This window comes from Falco biarmicus, chromosome 1, assembly GCF_023638135.1.
Source record: "Falco biarmicus isolate bFalBia1 chromosome 1, bFalBia1.pri, whole genome shotgun sequence".
NCBI classification, from domain to species: Eukaryota; Metazoa; Chordata; class Aves; order Falconiformes; family Falconidae; genus Falco; species Falco biarmicus.
This window is the reverse complement of record NC_079288.1, coordinates 70,079,416-70,097,472: the sequence shown is the minus strand read 5'-3', so window position 1 is coordinate 70,097,472 and position 18,057 is coordinate 70,079,416. Positions and strand designations below refer to the sequence as shown.

The 18,057-nt window shown below is 38.8% G+C and overlaps 1 protein-coding gene across 1 annotated transcript in view; it reads right to left on the bottom strand.

The window, feature by feature from the left end:
* CORIN (corin, serine peptidase) overlaps positions 1-18,057 on the bottom strand; it is a 149,301-nt gene that overhangs the window by 101,848 nt on the left and 29,396 nt on the right. The gene's annotated exons all lie outside the window — the stretch shown is intronic.

Sequence of the window (18,057 nt, the reverse complement as noted above, 5' to 3'; positions counted from 1 at the left end):
GAAAGAATAATTGAAAACACTATAACAATTGTACATTTAGTTTTGATTCATGCACTGCTGTACTGTCTTTTTAAATCTTTTCTTTAGCTAGCCTAGATCGATCCCACTTAGCCACGTCAGATTTGGATAATTTTTAAGTCCTTCTCACTGATGAAGGTGCCTGTGACAGGGAAGATAAACTCCATGCCAACCAAGCAGGCCTTAAATAGACACACTGGACTCAGCGTCATGCAGAAAAATTTCTATGAAGTTGGGAGAGGAAGCTCGAGAGAAGGGGAAATTGTAGGTCATCTTTCTGTATCGAGGGCTAGACAGAAGCAAGGATGAGACAGGGACACATCAAAGATGCAGTAACGGAATTAGATCCTTTGGATAGTTCCTACTACAGGATAAAATCCTGACGTCTGTGTCAAGCTACGTTGATTATAAGAGTATAAATTGGAGGAAGAGGTAACATGGACAGAAAACCAAAATCAAGCTTTAGAAGCAAATAGCTTTAAAAAAATCCTAAGTCTTTAATTCTTTTCAAGTTTGATCAACGTCTCTGTATTATTTGCATTATTTCCTTCAGTAGAAAATTCTCAATTCTTCCCAAAAGTACGTTGTTGGCTATTCTGCAGCTGTTTGTGCCAGGACATATTTTGAATCACAGTTTGAAATCAACAAAGACAATTCACAGACAGTTTGGCCATACTACTCAAAATATACCAGTCAAACCAAGTCAACAGTTTTCTTCATAGTTTCAGGTTGGATCCAGTTCATTTGGCTTTGTTTTTAAATCAGACAGTTGAAGATTTTTCTTTTATTATTTATTTTTCTGCTTTCCCTTAATATTTCCCCTTCAAGATGCCTGAAAATGTTTGTCTTCCAGACATCTGTCCTAAATTTGCCATTTTAAATAGTGAGACAAAGAACACATTTCATTTCTTCAACAATTTCAACTTCAGTGTCTGAGTGATTCTTGCCATCTGTTGGAGACCCCTGCTGTCTTCTCCCCAGAATCTCTTATTCTCAATGCATGGAAATTACTCTTTATATGACTTAACCTCCCATGTAATTACATTTCCTTTCATTTTCCATCTTTACCTTCCATTCACTTTCTGTATTACCATGTCAGTTATAATGTCAGCTTCATTCTATAATTTCTACAATCTTGTATTGTCAATACAGCTGTTATTTTGAGTTTGTATATCCCTATTTATATAGTTTCTCCCACGCCCAAGACATAATAATCATTACTTATAATGAGTGCATATTACCTTTCAATAACAAGTGAATTATAATGAGTGCAATTTACCTTTCAACACAACCCACCTTGCTCGTGTTTCTTTGTTATTTTCTTCTACTTGGTTTTCATTGAATTTTTCTGCACTTAAAGGCTTATGGTTTAGATAAGTTTTTTAAAAATTGTTTAGACAAGAATATCAAAAACATTTAGGAGGGTATAAGCTATTCAGATACAAATCATTTGTGCCTATTTTAAAATTTATAGTAACTTGGGGGAGGGGGGGTGCCATTGCTATTTAGGCCTAAAGAACTATCAGACTTTTGTGTCACTTACCCCTCAGTTCCATTTTTTCCCCTCATGGAATGCTGAAACACTTAGAACAGAAATACTTCAGAAGCATTTTTATCTAAATAACATACTAAACAGTTATTTTAACCAGGGTACCTAGCCATCCTTCCAAAATTAAATCTATCTAAATGAGAGGATAATATTTGTTTTACAAGAAGTTAAAAATTATATATGTTAATGAAAATATTAAAAATAGAAAGAGTGATCTTAACTTTATTTGCCTATATATTTCAAAGCACTAAACTCAATATTTGAGACTGCCATATCAAGATTTAACCTCTTCCACTGGATATCCAAAATGAGACATGCAGTTCTGAAAGGCATTGAACATTCAGAATGCACAAACTCTTAAATTAAAGCTTTGTCTAATTAGACGTGCACTACTACTAATAAGCACTAGTTGGTTTACTCAAGTCAAAGGTCACAGGTTTTGGAAAAGTTGCAGACCCCCTCTTGGCAGACCATGGGTACTTAAGGGAATTCCTAAGTCTAGCACTGTGCTCAAGATCCTGGCTTAAAACTCTTCATATCCCTGCATGTGGGGATAAAAAGGTAGCCACAGAGTAAATGGACGTTTTCTTCAGAACTACTAAGTGCCAGCAGACTCCATTCAAATGAACAGGGGAGGCAGGTGCCACCTACTTTTTGAAAAGCACTGTCCTTTGTGTATTTGGAATTTCAGTCTTGAGGCTAGGCAGCTTCTCTACCAAAAGCATCTTTTAAGCATGTACTGAAGTGCTTTCTGAAAAGGGATGAATTTAGCATATGCTCAGGTGTTGCTCTAAATAAATAATTGCCTTCCCTTTCTAAAAGTGTCACACTCTTAACCTCTGTAGCACCTTAAGATTTAATGTGAGGCAAAACACATTGTCAGCATAATACTGGAAAAATAAAAAGCTTGTAAATTACATTTGTAATAGAAGCATGTTCCAAATTCTTAATGACAAGCAAAGTAGCATGAAAGAAATTAAAGTAACACAATGAATGATGAACAGCTGGTCGCTATTTATACCTCTATGGTTCCTACTAGGATTGTCTTCAATTGCACATATTCCTTTTGTAACTATTGAGGTACATTTGCACAAAATCAAAACAATATTTCAAACTTCCACTCAAACTGATGCCTAAAAAGGAACATCATGTACATAATACATGTCACCTGCCTCTGAGTAACTCAAAACTTCCGTCAGGAAACCAGACACAATTCACTTCTGCAACTGCATTAAGTAAGTATTTCAGGATATCTGGATAGGAGTAATTTTAAGTGAAATTCCATGAAAAAAAAAAAAAAGTTGCAGTCAATAAGAAGGTTATTTTAGAAGAAACAGTTCAAAAGCATTCACTTCTTAAGTTTCAGGTTTTAGAATTTTTAACAGCTCCTACGTAATCAATGCATTCAGTGCTTCCATCCTGATGTATATCAACCCAAGTATGTAAATAACAGGACCAAATAATACAACCACAGTTAATAAATGCTTTCTTAGAGGAGAAGGTCTCAAGCATTTTCATAATAGAGGCCACATCTTTATGGGTTATCACACACACACCTCCTTTCTCCCCAGCTGTTATTTCTCATGCCATATCGCAATTTCATAATATCCCTAAGGCAGCTACAGCAGTTGGTTTTTTCCTGCTAAAACAATGTACTGGGGGATTATGTCACTGTGATGGTTTACTTTTACAGTCCCACCCCAGCTATTCACCAAATAGCCCAAAGGTTTCTTCACTGATGAACACCAGGCGACATTTTCCATTGTCTTACAACTAAACCCAAGGTCCCCTTACACGAATAAAGCATTCCTTTCTTTTATATTCACTTTCTTAACATGTAGCATAAAAAGCTGTAGTTTCAAGATCACTCTTTCATTTTTAAAGATGGAGGCTTACCGAGGAGTACATTATTCCATGGTCTCTAACCTGGCACCAAACGACTACAACACAGGTTATTTGCCAAAAGAAGTCACAAGATCAGTGCTCAGTTTGTTGCTGTCTCCCATTTGTATCTGCTCCCTATTAAAGACATGCTAAAATTATAGCGGTTGCTCTATCACAATCAAGTAAGAGGGACAGATTATCCCCATGTGAGGCTGTCATAGTGATTATATCGGTTACTCTAATGAGCAAGTCCACAGAAGTGACTGTGGATGGAGGAAATATTCTAAAGCCATGAGATTACTTAGAACCTTAATCATGTTTCATGACCCATCCATTTTGACTCTTTATTCACTAGATCACTGAATCTCAAATATCCACAAACTTACTCCCATACATTCCATGGTTAGATGTAGCTATATTGCTAAATTGTCCCTTTTACACCATAGCAAAATGATAAGGTTATTTATAATCTAAAACATGAATATTCCTCAAAAGATTTCACAAATTTCATTTTAGCAAACTGCTTTTGCTCTAGAACATTTCAGATGCCACAAAAGAAGAAAGTACTCTTTCAATAATTTGAAACAAGGTCTTGTCTGCAAGGACTCACACTGGAAAAGGCTTATCCTGAGGGACTGCAGCCCATGGAGAGGACCCACACAGGAGCTGTTCCAGAAGGACTGCATCAAGTGGAGGGACCCCAGGGCAGGGAAGAGGTGTGAGGAAGAAGCAACAGAAAGGAACTGTTACGGACTGACCACAGCCCCAATTCCCCATACCCCCTGTGCCACTCACAGTGGGGAGAAGGTAGAGGAGATGGGAATGGAGTGAAGTTGAGCCTGGGAAGAAAGGCAGGGTGGAGGGGTGTTTTAGGTTTTGTCTTTCTTTCTCACCATCCTATTTTTAATTGGCAATACATTCAATTAAGTGTCCCCAAGTCGAGTCTGTTTTGATCATAATGGTAACTGGCAAGTGATTTCCCTCTCTTTACCTCAGCTCATGAGTTTTTCCATCTTATTTTCTCCCTCTGTCCTGCTGAGGAAGGGAGTGAGAACGCATCTGGGTGGGCATATGGCAGCTAGCCAAAGTCAATCCACAACAATATTGTCCAGTTAGCTTAAGTATCTACTTTGAGAATAATAGGTTTCTGTCATGATAGACCCTATGTTAAGTATAATTAATATGTTATAAGTAGTTGTTATCCAGAAATTACATAAAGCTAATAGAAAGTGCTAGATAACTTAGTTTTGAAGATTTTCCCCCCCCCAGTACATAAGTAAATCCTCCATATCTGTGCTGAAGTGTACCAAAGCTTTAATGTGTGTAACAGCACAGAAAAAGATAGAATACGATGGGTCATCCTATTTATATTTAGAAAGTATATACCTCACCCAAAGGCTGGAACAGTTCAAGAGGTCTGTAAAGCTACTAGGTTTCTAAGATCTTTTATTCAAAATCAGGTAACTCCTTTTTAAACTGCTGAAATAAGACTGCCCATTCGCATGTAAGTTTGGGTTGTTAAATAATTGTGTTGGGCTGGTCATCAATTAAAAATGTTAAAAATGCCACAACCAACATTGGTAACATACACTAAGTTTCTGATGCCTCTGAAAATTAAAATAAAAATCAAGCTAAATGAGCTTGTTCAGCACAACTTTTCTAGGCTTGATTCTGTATGAACTAACCTATGGTTAATTCCAATTTGGCATTCAAAGCATTGTGCTTTGTGTCATCTAAAGGGTTTTAAACCCCAAATTTCAGAGGAAAAAAAAATAATCCACAGATTTCATAACACCCACACTGATTTGATCTAAAGGAAACTTTTGCCTTTCTAGAACTGCCAAAACCAAAACAGATTAATTCCCAGCTAGCATAGGAACAAGTTCATCAGTGATAGAATCATGACTTCCATGACACTTCTTGTTTCCTTTGCAACTGACCAACTGTTCAGTTGTACCATGGCAATAGAAAGCTTGTACAAAAAGTATCTATAGCTTTTATTTTAGGTGATTACGGGCATGTAAGATCCTGCAGATTTTGTGAAATATGGTTTATCAGAAACACTTTACACATGAAATGTAATATCTTGATCCCTACAGAAGGGCTTAACAGGAGTGCCTTAAAAAAGCTGCAATAGAACACAAAGACATAATCTCAAGAGGAGGAGTATTACTTTTATTACATTTACATGTGGGTAGGCATTTGGCAAACTCTTGCATCCTGAGGGCTCACATCCATGTTTCAGTAACAGCCATGGTAGCCTCAAAATATAAGCAAGGTACTGTCACAGTGGCTTTCTAACAGAAGGTCATGACTTCTTTTAGGTCAACTGACAGTCTCAGAAAAACATTTGAGAAGACAATTGAACTGATGCAATGGCACAATATTGCTTCCTCTCGACCATGTGTGCTTGCCATTTCCTTTCAAATAACTTTGGTGCCAGACCAGCAAAGAGCCAATTTAGCCAGTGTTAGAGCTGAGTCAGCTCATGGAGGAGACAGCAAACACCAGTGCATAAAAAGAAGCATACAGCACTGTATGGCTCTGAGCAAAGGGAATGGGGGCACCTTCTCAGCACCGCTAACCTCTAAGTGACACCCAGCTGACTTGTCAGCGCTTATGTGGGGAAGAGGGAAACAAGCTTTTGAACAACAAACCCCATCTGCAGATCTGAAATAGAAGTCAGACTCCAAGACTAGCTGAAAACAATTGCTCTGCAGTTAACTTCGTTCAGCTAATGAATTATACGATTTGAAAGGAATGAGTGATTCTCAACTCCCCCTTGTGCTCCACAGGTACCAAAGGGAGAGGTGATAAGGCTACTGACCACCTGCAGCAGAGAGAAAAACTGTTCATTATCTCCCAGGTCACAGAAAGGGGATTAGCCATGAGGGAAATACAGCTCATAATTTGTATCAGAGTTGAAGTGTTATCATAATTTTTTTTAAGGCAATCTGTACCAGCTGCTGTACAGTGGAACACCACATCCAGTCTGCATCAGACACTTCTTGCTCAGAGCTTAATGCAGTTGTAAATTCTAACACAGTTATTCTCCTGACCAAAGAACATTGCAGAAGGCTGAACTCTTCATCAAGCCACCTCATTTTTTGGAGCCCCACTTCTTTCACCAAAGTCCTTCCACACACTGCCCTTCTTGGCTGAGGGACATACTTGCTTCTTCAATCCCTTGGGCAGGCACAGCTGAGAGCAGGTAAGCTCATTAGCCAAAGCTGAGGCTGAACACCTACCCCCCATGAGGAGTGAACTGGCCTATATTCCAGATCTGGTATTTTGATTAGTCATTTCCTAATTACAGGATTCTTCAGTGAAATTGGAGACATATTTTTAAGAACCTACTGTTAAATAAACAAAAGGCACAAAATGAAATTGATTTTAGGATTAGATCTATCATTAGAGAATATTTTCTCTGGCATATTACTTTGGACAGGATTTTGCTGTTGTTTTGAAACATGTGCATGACCTAGTACTCCTGATAGGCTTTGTTTAAAAAAAAAAAAGGGGGGGGGGGGGGGGGGGGCGACACATAAAAAAAATTGTAGCCTCCACAGGACCCAAGCAGGCATCCAGATGTTTTTGATTGGTTTTTGTTTTTTAACAAATGTGTTTTCACTAAGTGAAAATGAACGCTAGCCCGATTGACATTTAATTTTGCACCAATACTGTTATGTTCAAAACAAAACAAAAAACCACAGTACTTGTAAAAGACTTAAAATAGTTGATACACTCAACAGGCTGTGAATAGGTCACCATAGAAATAGGCTGTGCCTGAGCTGTCCCAGTTGTCTCTGGTTAATTACCTTTCGAGAATAGCCAAATTACTCTGCTAATCTGTTCCGTAAGAATCCTTTTTTCCAAGTATATCTCACTCTAACAACTTCCACCTCACTTTCAGACAAAATTAACACAGCAAACCCCTCTCTGTAAAATCTGCCCAGAAGGTAAGAGCAGAATACAGCACTACACTTGCCAACCAGAACACTGTAAGTACATGAAACCTATGCTTTGCAAACTGCAGTCCCCTGCTTGGCAGTTTGCAGGTGGAGCTTAAGATCCAGATGTTGATCTTTAAAGCCCTGGCTAAGGGCTGATCAGTCTAACACATTATGTTTTCCCCATGGAGAATTCCCACAACCATGCTTTTCAGAGGCATGTATGTGCTTGTTTCGTTACGGCACAGGTAGTCATTGTCTGAAAAAGATCATTCGCATTAGCCAGAAATATTGCAGCCTAGATCTTCTGAATTTGATAGCATATTTGGCAAAGCATATTTTGAAAAACATGATATACAACTTCCTGGGCCCTTTCTTTATTCTGACGGGCTGCTACTGACTCTCCTGTCTGTATCACTGGAATTTTCTGTTAGGTACCATATTTTTAAAATATTCAGAGGTGGCCTAATTCTCTTTCTGCCACTAGAGTCCGAATGCTTCTTTTCACAGTTAAGCCTAGCTATCTACATTAACGTAGTTATTATTTAGAGTTGCAGTTACACTATTTGATTGCTGTGTGAACAATGAAGAATGTTCACAAATTTTCACAGCCTCAGCAATTAGAGGTCAGAAACCACCTTGGTTTTTAATGTGTAGAAGGATTACATCAATATACAGGCATTTAAGAGCTTGACATAACTATGATGAAGTTTTCTATAACTGTATGTCAGTTCAGGTTGCATTTAAACCTTAAGAACATGATGCTTGCAAGTTGCTTGTGCAAACTGAGATTTTTAAATCCTTGCACCTTAATTGCTCTTCCCAGAATGGAAAGTCCATTTGTTTCTTTCACACAGCTCTACTAATAAATACAGATAGCTTCCTTCAATGGTCTGTCTTATAGCTCGTTGTTTGATTGCCTGTGTATGTTAGAGGGAAACAACAAGTTTCCCCATAAAAATTAGGACAACATTATCTCAAATACTGTTAAACAAGCTATAATGTTAATTTTTTTCAACCATGCAAAATGCTCATGTTCTACTCCTTATGCGCAAATAATTTTTTTATACCTTATAACCACAAAAAGCCTGGTTGAAAAAGAGTCCCCTGGAGGTCTCCAGCCAACTTGCTGCTCCAAGTGAGATTGCCACCAGCATGTTGTCATCCATGAGTCTGACTGAGTCTCGGAAACACCCAAGGTTAGGGATCTCACAGCCTCTGTGGGCAACCGGTTCTATTGCTGCTCTACCCATCCAGTGAAAAAGCTTTTCCTAATTTCAAGTATCAACTTCTGCTATTGTATTTCATTGGAGAGTATCATTAGGATTTTTTAAATTATCAGTTGTAACAAAGGTGAGAAAGACAGATTTTGTGTGTGGTTTAGTAGCTAAATTGATCTTTAACTGTATCGGGCTATTTATCACTTTCTCAAATTCCCACCCCCATAATGATTTTCAAGTCATGGTACTCATTATGTTCCTGAAATTCACTTGGTTGCGAAAGATGACAGTGACTGTAAATTACTTTCTGTTGTATGAATACTTTGACCTTCCAGTTTTAGGACAAGAGTTTAGATCTTACCATTTTATATTAATGATGGCTCTATACCCACACCTAGCTGCACTCTGTCTATTATAACCCATAACAGACCAAAGCAGGTCAACTTTAAGCAAACACAAAACCACATACTGCTACCAGATGTAAAACATGCTTTGGAAACAAAGCGATCAATCACAATGTAGAACAAAACACGTATTAACATAATCTTTTTGTTGAAATAACCACACAATTTTTAAAATAGTTTCAGAGAAGCTGAAGGGTCTGAAAATGGCTGTAATTATTCAGGCAATTATGTTCAGATGCCTTGTTTCACGGTTCCTATCTTTCAATGCTTCATGACAGGCTACGCGTATGACTTCTTGCTTAACCTCTTGGTCAGTTCATGGTTCAGTTTTGACAAAAAATGTGTTTAAACAACAAGCGACAAAGTTTTAAAAAAAACATAATGGATGCATAAAAGACATAAAGCTGAAAAGACTTCTGTTCCTTAAAATTCTAAAGGTATGCATATCCATAGCTCCAGAAGCACACGCACATTACTTAAAGACTAGAACAAACCTGATTTTGTAGTCATTTCCAAGGAGGGTATCTCCCACTCTAAAGTAAACTACACTGCTGAAAGGCCAAAGAGTAAATATATGTGGAATACCAAAGGGGGGTGTGATAGCTCTTGATAGTACTCATTACAGTATTTATCCCAACAGATACTTGGGGTCTTAAATATCTTATACAAAGCATTGTTTCATCAGACTGCATTTGGACAAATGATAATTGCAACTATTCTGTTTGTAAATAAGTAGCCACAAATTTATTAAAGGGAATTGACATCACAAGCTTAGCTAGAGGTAAACGTATTACAATTCTCACACAGTATTTAAAGCTTGTGGCAATTACCTGAGAGTAGCAATGCACCAGGTGATAAAAGCTAGTAAACTTTTTCTTCCTTATAAGTTGTAATGAAAAATCTCTATGTATTTTATATAAGTAATATATACAGAATATATGTAAGTTACTTAAGAATTTTTTCAATTCCAGTTAATTCATCTTGTATGTCAGCAACTTAACGGTTTCATTGCCAAGCTATGCTCATGCAGCCATATGAAATAGCAATGGTGGAAGAAGCAAACTGATGAACAGCTGGTTCTTGCTATTGAAGTTAGTGAAAATTCACCATGTGTTTCTCTTACTGGTCACTAATTTTGCCATGTCAACTGCAAATTTAATTTTAAATTTCTGCTAGACAAAAAAACCTGAACGGCTCTAGTGATTATTTTAACTAGTGGGGAAAAAAATGCATTTTTTTTTAAATGAGGACCACATTGCCAAAGTCTTAGGCCACTTTTTTTCACTTTATTTCTTTAATTTTGATAGAAAATGTAGGTATAGCCTAAATAAAGAAAGAGAAGCTACTGTTGAAAACACAAGCATGAACTCAAGCACCAACAGAACTAACAGCTACCACATTAGTCTACTCATGCTTGCATTTGCATGAAAAAAAAAAAAACCCACAGCTGAGTGGCTAAACTCCAGGCCTGGGGTTTAGGAGACCACTGTTTGTGTTCTTCCATACCACTCTGAAAAACCAAAACCATTTTCTCCTCAATAGAAAATAATGGCTTAACACTATTTTTAAATTATTTGGTTTAGGACAGCAATAACCCTAAAGTTCTACACTGGGTCTACTGCTGATATTGCTCCTTGTATAATTGGGTCTATTCCAACTTGTATGAGGAACCGAACATAAATTGAGCTGGAAGTGATTTCCTAGAGCATAGATTTATTAGATTCATTAGACCATTTATTATATCACTGCTTGAGATAGTGGGGATTAAGGAGATGTAAGACTACAGTGTGACTTGGGATGCAGTTACTGGATACTGTGGGAAATTCACCTTGAGGGGAGGAATTAGAGAAAAATTGGGTCCTAAGAGAAGCGTAGTATAACAAAAAGCTTTTTAGGGTAAAATACAGCTATCGCCTTCAGGATGGTTGGCATGCACAGAATCTACATCACCACAGTTCCCCAGCAGAGTGGAGACCCTGCAGCCATGCTCTGTCAGGAACTTGATGGCACCACACAGCTGATAAGCTGCATACCAGTTGTCACGTGAAGAATCCATGAGATGTCCCTGGCTGAGTCAACCATTGTGGTGAAATGATTTCCCTCAGATTGAAATCATCTCATTGCAATACTAACACGCACACCTCCCTCCCAAAGTTACCTGCCTCCAAGATACCGCTACACCTCACCGGGCATGTGATACCAGTTAGTAACAACCATACGTATGACTAGAGTCACTCAAGCTCCACCTAAATGTGACGGAAATGGACTAGTCCTGGATGGAAATAAGTCCAGGGCAGGGGGAATTGTTGTCTAAACTCCTGGATTACCCACTCTGATTCAGTGTTCACAAAGCTAGGTCAAGCTGACTCACTCTAAAGTTGTCATGAATGATGGGACTTCTAATCAAGGGAGTCAGCCCTGGGGAGCGTGAGAACAGGCAGTGACAAGAACACCATTACCTAAGTTACGCAGAAAGAAGCCTTCAAGTGAGGAAAGTTCTGGCTACGAGAGGAAACAGGATGATGAAGTGTTGCAATCCACTGACATCAACAGAAAATTAGTTGAAAATAGAACAAAGATAATAGCGGTAGTGGGACATCACGACCTCCAACTCAAATGTCCCCCCCTCAAAAGAGGGCAAAACCCCGCTTGAGGAGCATGCGCAGTTAGCAGAGAACTTCAGCAGCGCTATCTGAGGATGCGTACTATTTGCATTAGAAGCGAGAAATTTGTAACCCGTCCTGTGTATGATGAACAATATACTAGAAGTATATAAGAAGTGGACAGATGAGGGGAGAAGAGAGAGGAAGATCCCATCGTAACTTCTGGGATCAGTCGACGGGCTGAATCTGCCTTGTCCCCCCAACAGGGATGCCTATTGGCTAAGAACTTTGACTCATGCATGCTACATAATTAGTGACAGCCAGAATGAGTTAGTTAAGGTTCTGGTTGTATACAGTTTGGTAGTGTATCATTTCAAGCTTGTTTCTGCAGACAGCCCCTATCACCAGCAATCACCAACCTTAACTTGTCATAATTTTATAATAGTGTTATTCTGTAAACTGTTAGTGTTAGTCCTTTGTGGGCACTAGCAGTTGCCGGCAGTGGGTATCACATTCAAATAAAGTGGGGAGACCCACTGAGGGGTCCCCCTGATGCTGTTGGTGTGTTTTGCTGAACAAGGCAGTCGAATCGCCCTCCGATCCAGTGGGACCATTCAGTGAAGGGTCCCTGTAATGGGATGCTGACAGGCTGGTCAGGCACAAGGGTCTCTGCTTTCCTGGGATGCTAATAGACAGAACAAACACCTGGGGTTGAGAGGATTTCCACTACCACCCGCTTTTCACATGACAGATAGCTTCAGTGGAAAAAAAAATATGTTTTTAATATGAGCAGAACAAGGCAGGAAATTTCTTGTTTCTGTGCCATGTGACATTTCCCTTCCAGTATCCCCACAGTGTTTCTCATATTGCTCCTTTCTAGCAAAGGGAAAGCTGGACCAGACTAGTTCTCTGTAGATTCTAGTAGTGGCAGAACACCAACTACAAAGTAAGAAGCTGGGCGAGACAAAGATTTATTTCATGTATAAGCTAAACATCGTTAAATGACAATAGGGAGGATTAGGATAACCTCTATGCTGAGTAGGGGACTGCAAATAAATTGCTTTGTTTCAAAGATGTACATGAAATATGAAAAGACCCAAGGGTCCTCTGCATAATAAGAATATTTGTTGTTTAGGAAAAGAATAAAAGATGCACACAAGCAAAATAAATGGCATGCGTTTTGAAACACTTAAGTTCTCTGATACACTGACTTGCTTTTTCAAAGGCACTTTTCCACTTCATCCTTCCAAGCAACCATTTAGGGCTCATGGTTTTTTTCACCCTCTTGCATGCTTGCACAAGCGCAAGAAAGAGCTGAACAGGAACCAAATCCATGCTTATTTGGGATGTGTGCCTTTTCCTAGCACTCTGTCAAGTACATTCTGAATAACCCACAGCTGGAAAAAACATGTCTCTTCTTTCTATCCACCTTGCTCTTTACTCAGTTCTTTTCCTAATTAAAGGTCTAGAGGCCCAGTGCTCTCCCTGGACTCCCCAGTATAGCCTGGAGTTGTGCAGCCGGGCTGCTCCCCAGATGAAACCCTCTGCAGACCACCTCTTCTACCACCAGTGCCACCTCCCACTTACGGCAGCGGAGCAACTAGAAAAGCAAGGCTGAAGCCGATGTTGCTCAGCACCATACAAAAGCCACAGGAGCCATTTCAGGAACCACAGAGACCTGCTACAACTTCTGGGGCTGTGCTGAGGAACGCATCTTGTGCTCTCAGCTCCTCACAGCACTGGAGCCTGCTGGGGTGGGGAGGGGTGATGCCAAGCACAGGAAGGTGTGGCAGATGATCACATTTGGCCATGTTACTTTTCATGTTAGGTTTCAGTTCTCTGCTGAAACATTTTTGTGAAATGGCAGAGGGTTACTAGACTGTCTGTTAGGAGAGAATTATGAGGAACTTGGCACAGATAAAAAGGGATATTAAATACACTTATGCATAGACATCAGTGAGTGGAACAAACAAAATCAGGTACTAATACCTCTTGTCCCACTGCATATTCTATTAGTTTACAGGATGTTTTTCTAGGAAGAATGTCACCCCTCACTCTCTCTCCTTCTTCCTGTCTCCCCAAATCATTTGATGTGAAAACATCTCTTAATCACATACACTTCAGAACTCCTTGTCAGTCTCCCACTTTACTGCCTAACTGCAGCCTACTTTTGTTTCCAAGATTAAAAAATACCTATAAAATTGTACTGATATTTATCTTGGAAAAACATCCTTTATTTGTTAAGATAATAACTATTTAGTATATAGTTCTTTTTTTGTTAAGCATTGATTGACAGATGAACAGAACACTACTGCATATGCTTCTAAATTCCATGAATATACACCACTGAACATATTGGCTCACCTAAGACTCCCTTCCCAACATTATTGCTATCATAAAACTCTCCAATGAACCATTCTAGTAACCTAAGACCATGGCCCATGCCTTCAGAAAACATTTAAACATGAAGTCACAAAACCTCAAATCCCTCAACGGGAAAAATGTATAGCTTCACTTGCTTTCCAACAGAGAGGTAATACAGGATACACTGAACTCAGAAGCTGGCCTTTGGCAGGAGCTGGCATTTTATGTTCAAGAAAAACTCCAAGAATTTAGGGCAAATACAAGGAACAACCTCCTAAGACTATAACAACAACTGGCAACCTAAAATCTCAAAAGCCTTCACAAGTCAGAGGTTGCCACTGGACTACCATGTTTAAAAGCCCCCAACAGACCAACCCCTCATGAAGTTCTCCAAGCATTGTCATACTTTGCAGTTTTCTCATCATCCAGTGTCAATGAGTTCCATGATGTCTCCTTTTTTTTTTTTTTTTTGCTCTAACTTACTCTCTGATAACAAACAAACAAAAACAACGGGGGGGTGGGGGCACCTGCTGATATAATGAAAACCAGTGAGTAACTATTCCCTGTTCTATTTCACCAGGACACTCAAAAAGGTATGGATATCTACCACAACCACTTACTCCTCAGCCAGCTATTTTCCAGGACAAAACCAGTGTCTTCCTCCTATTTACTGCCTCCTCACATCTAAGCTATTCCATGTCTCTTCTGGTCTGGTTACCTGTTATTTGCTTCTTCCAATTCTACTATTATCTTTCTGAAATTATAGACTGATGTAATGAGATTTTCTGTTTTGTTCTTCCAGACTTCATGATGATACCTAACAACCTGTCTGCCTTTTTGACAGTCATGGAGCCAGAAAGTTGTCTGCAGCAAACTGTCAGATATTTTTTATTTTTTGGTGGCAAAGCTAGCTGAGAGTCCAGCATTGTATTACATAGAGTTAGGGTTGTTCCCTACTCTACAGCATTCTTTTGCGCCTATTGGCACAAAGTCTTCTAAATATTTTATCAGTCACTCTCTCTATGAGACCTTTATGTGATTCCCAACTATTCAATCTAGACAGATAATTCTGTATTAGCAGAAATGTTGTTACTTGACTATTCAGTGCTTTGCCAGATCAGAAAACCCTGTATGACTCCAGCAGTAACCTTCACTGTGGAGTCTTCCTTCTGTCTTTTAATGAACATTGAGTCTGTGAGAAAAGCGTCTGTAAGACTTATCAGTGAAGACTCTTGTTAACAGCATTTTGAAGAGCCAAGTAAGTATATTGTATTCACCAGCCTTTTCACTGAATCCTTCAAAGAACTTTCTAATAGACTTGTGAGGCTTTGCTTCCCCTTGTAAAATGAAAATAAACATCTTCATCTCTTCCTTATTGTATCATGAATTTCCATTTACCCACTAATCTATTCTTTACTAGAATTTCTGCCAAAGAACGTCCCTTCTGCTTCAAGGACTTTTAAAATAATTGATGTCACATGTGCCCAATTTCATTCCTCTCCAGTTAGTAACTCAGCAATGTCTTACTTGTGTTATTTTAAAGTCTTGGGTGAATACCATATGGTCACAATGTTTATCATTTCTCTTATTAATGTGTTCTAATATCTTTTAATAAAGCTGTGGTTCAACAGTAAAGCAAATCCAGTGCTAGGGATTCTAACACCAGATGAAAAACATTAAAGCACACGAATGCCAGTTCAAATGGGTTCAGAGAGTTTTGTCTGGTTGGTTTTGCACTGGCAGTCTCTATGTTGTAGGACATATCATTTGTCTTCTAACACCCTGCATAAAAACAGTGTGAAGTCCAAGTTATGCATGCTTACTAAAGCAACAGAAACGCATTCATCTCCCCACATTTCAACCAGATGAAACGTACCAACGGATTATCTGCATTGGTGCATTGGTGATGATGGAACATCAGCCTCACACTTCATTTGGAGATTAATTTCCTTATAATATATGTCTAAAAAGCTCAAACCTCCATTTTACATGGGTTCAAAAGCGACTACATAAATTCACGGGAGAACACTCATCAGGACTCACTGCAGATCACTGGAATCTGCTACCATATAATGTTGAAGTGCCTCTGTATGCTAGCCCTCGTTTATTACTCTTTAGGCATGCTCTAATGGTCACAGTTGGATCCAGACACTAAGCAAGAGAGACTTAATTTGGTCTATTAGCACCATTCCCATGTAGTCATTAAGCATTACTTGTCCCAAAAAATCCTTTTTACTCAAAAATGCTATTCCAGGCTTACTATTGCAAAACTTATTTACATCTCATCTCCCAGTTATCCCCCACCTCCCTCCACATCAGAATACATAGGAATTTCCTGTGGACATCAGACCACATTCTGTTACCTTAGAGTTCACTCCAAGAAGTAAAGCTTCATGGGAAAACTGAGATCAGAGACCAAGGACAAGTGTAAGGAGTTAATTTGCAAAGGCCAGGACAAGCAAGGTAGTGAAGGAGCCCTGTGAACTCATCAAAATCACCTGCTTTCTGTCCTCCGTGCCTCGGACAGCCATGGGAAGGCATTCTGAGACCAAATTGTTCTACGCTCCCAATATATACATACATTTTTTTATGTTCCTACACACAGAATTAAGAAACATCCACATGAATACAGATAAGCAAAACACTTGAAAGTGGAATCAAAGACTGAGATGGTTGTTGACTAGTAACACACTATCTCCTGATGTTTCTGATGGGGGAGAAAAACCTAGCTTTAAAAATCTCAGTTTGGGATATTTGGGCTTTTTTGTTGTTTTTATTTTTTAAAGAAACCTGTGGTATTTCAAATTCATCTTCGAAATCTTTTGTCCTTTACAAAGAAGAAACTACTGCACAGTAGAATACCAAGTAGTCATGCCTACTGAATATACATGCAGTCATACTGCTGCTAGAACAAACTGCACTTCCCAGAGCAGAGCACATACAACCAAGTTCCTTCATACTCTACAAGTGCCTTTCTATATAATACCAAACCCAAATATTTGGAAGTTTGGAAATCTAAACCTAAGGACGTCCTGAGCCACTGTAGCACTGCCCCTGTGTCAGCATCCTAGGAAGGAAAGATATCACCTCCCATACACACATATATGCATATCACGTCCATCTCAAAAACGTTCCTTCCAACACGGTAAGAAAAGGGGAAAAGGTTTTACACTGTTTCACCTATATTTCCTGCAATTTCAGGTATCTCAAATGTGATGATAAGGCAAATGGGTACAAACACAGAACCTGACACAATATACTTATACTGTTATCTACCCAGTTACTAAAACTGCAATGCAAACACATCCTCTTCTAGAATAGGAACAGTTGGACCCCACAACACATCAAAGAAGACCTGGTTAAGAAAAACAGGCAGCATATTGCCCTACGGTTTTGCTCAATGTTAATCATCAGGCCACAACTTTAAGATGTCCTTTGCTACAGTAATTATTGAAAATCCTGTGAGGTGGAAGTATCTATAGCATGCTTCTAATCTGTTCCTTGGTGCAGTGATAGTTAACCAAGTTACCAAAAGAGGTAAATAAATTAATCATTAATAGGATACAAGTGTGCATGTATATAAATTTGTTCTGGGTTAAGGGTGCAGGGGAAGAAAATAAGAGATAAAACTGTTTAAGAAAAAATCATATAGCAAACAAACTACAGAAAACCTGCACCATACAAATGGCCTGTGGAGTCACTACAGTCTAGGAGACAGAAGAAAATACTGACAAATCATTGCTTCACAGTAAAGTTGTTCTTTTTGAAAGCTAATTTTTGTGTGAGATGATAAACTATTGCTGAACTTCCTTCAAAAAGAAACTCTTGTGTAGCAGGTTTTTAAAAAAGAAAGTCTTATTCAAATGTTTTCCCTACTTTTACTTCACTCCAGAAAGAACAAGAAAAAAAACGTAACAGCTGTTTCCCAGCTTTTATCTGCATGTTTGATAGTGGGGGAAGGGATGGGATGGGACAGGACGACAAATTCCTGAAGGGAGAATGCTTAAAAAAAACACAGCAGAGCAAAAAATCTCAGATAACTAATACCGGGTATTACAACTTAAC